Here is a 1745-nt window from a genome sequence, read left to right as displayed (position 1 = left end):
AACCAGCTTGAACATCAGGAAGTTCATGGTTCACATATTGCTGAAGCCTGGCTTGGAGAATTTTGAGCATTACTTTACTAGCATGTGAGATGAGTGCAATTGTGTGGTAGTTTTAGCATTCTTTGACATTGTCTTTATTTGAGATTGGGATGAAAACTGACCTTTTCCAGTCCTGTGGCCACTGCTGAGTTTTCCAAATTTGCTGGCATATTGAGTGCAGCACTTTCACAGCATCATCTTCCAGGATTTGAAATAACTCAACTGGAATTCCATCACCTCCAGTAGCTTTGTTCATAGTGATGCTTTCTAAGGCCCACTTGACTTCACATTCCAAGATGTCTGGCTATTCACGTTAAAAAATATCACTTGCATACTGGTTCATAAAGCAAAACAAATGATTATGCTCTATATAAAGGAGATGCCTACAATGAATAAATTATAAAGTCTAAAGATAAAAGGAGTTGGACTGTGAAGAAAGCTAAGTGCCAAAGAATTGATGCTTTTGAACTGTGGTGTTGGAGAAGACTCTTGAGAGTCCCTTAGACTGCTAGGAGATCCAACCAGTCCATTCTGAAGGAGATCAGCCCTGGGATTTCTTTGGAGGGAATGATGCTAAAGCTGAAACTCCAGTACTTTGGCCACCTCATGCAAAGAGTTGACTCATTGGAAAAGACTCTGATGCTGGGAGGGATTGGGGGCAGGACGAGAAGGGGACGACAGAGGATGAGATGGCTGGATGGCATCACTGACTCGAGTCTGAGTGAACTCCGGGAGTTGGTGATGGACAGGGAGGCCCGGCGTGCTGGGATTCATGGGGTTGCAAAGAGTCGGACATGACTGAGCGACTGAACTGAACTGAAAAGTATATAGCAGACAGCAAGCAGGGGTACAATAAGGACAAGCAGGACGGATAAAATTCAGGCCAACAATTATTAAACTGTCTAGGCAGAGACCTCTTACAATACAAATGACATTTAGCAACAAATATGGGGCTTCCTAGGTGGTGCTAGTGGTACTGAACCTGCCTGCCAATGCAGGAGACATAAAAGACACAGGTTCAGTCCCCGGGCTGGGAAGATCCCCTGGAAGAGGGCACAGCAATCCACTCCAGTATTCTTGCTTGGAGTATTTCATGGACAGAAGAGCCTGGTGGCCTATAGTCCATAGGGTTGCAAAGAGTTGGATACAACTGAAAGGACTTAGGATGGAAGGAAGAATACATATAAATATATATATTTAAATAGAAGGCCAAACTACATGATTAACATTATAGGCATTATGAATTTTAGAGAATGCAAATTTTCATTTCAAGAGTACATAGAATATTTACAATAATTAGCCATCTATTCTTAGGTATAAAGAAAATTACAATAAATTTCATAAAATAAAAATAATAAATAAAAAAGTGTTTCACCACAGTGCAGTGGCAGTAGAAATGAGTTAAAACATCCAACTGGGTAGTTAAAAATATCTCAACAATTCTTAGGTAAAAAACATTGATAGTAAAACACATATATGGAAATCTATGGGATGCACTTTAAGCAGTGATAAATTTTTTAACATAGCTTCAAATTTTAGAAAAGAATAATGAAAATAAATGAATTAAACCACTAACTGAAAAAAAATAGAAAAAGGAAGAAGCAAATCAAAAGAAAGAGGCATAAAATGAAGTAGATAACAGAAAAGTAGTATTTGAAATCCATTTTAAAACTGACTCTGAAAAATCAATAATATAACAACCTTAT

The 1745-nt window shown here is 38.5% G+C and overlaps 1 long non-coding RNA gene across 1 annotated transcript in view; it reads right to left on the bottom strand.

Annotated features, from left to right (window-relative positions):
• LOC104992821 overlaps positions 1-1745 on the bottom strand; it is a 44641-nt gene that overhangs the window by 1817 nt on the left and 41079 nt on the right. The gene's annotated exons all lie outside the window — the stretch shown is intronic.

The sequence above is a fragment of the Bison bison genome, unplaced genomic scaffold, assembly GCF_000754665.1.
Source record: "Bison bison bison isolate TAMUID 2011002044 unplaced genomic scaffold, Bison_UMD1.0 scf7180017864224, whole genome shotgun sequence".
Classification (NCBI taxonomy): domain Eukaryota; kingdom Metazoa; phylum Chordata; class Mammalia; order Artiodactyla; family Bovidae; genus Bison; species Bison bison.
The sequence above is the reverse complement of the archived record's forward strand: the minus strand, read 5'-3'. Positions and strand labels throughout refer to the sequence as shown.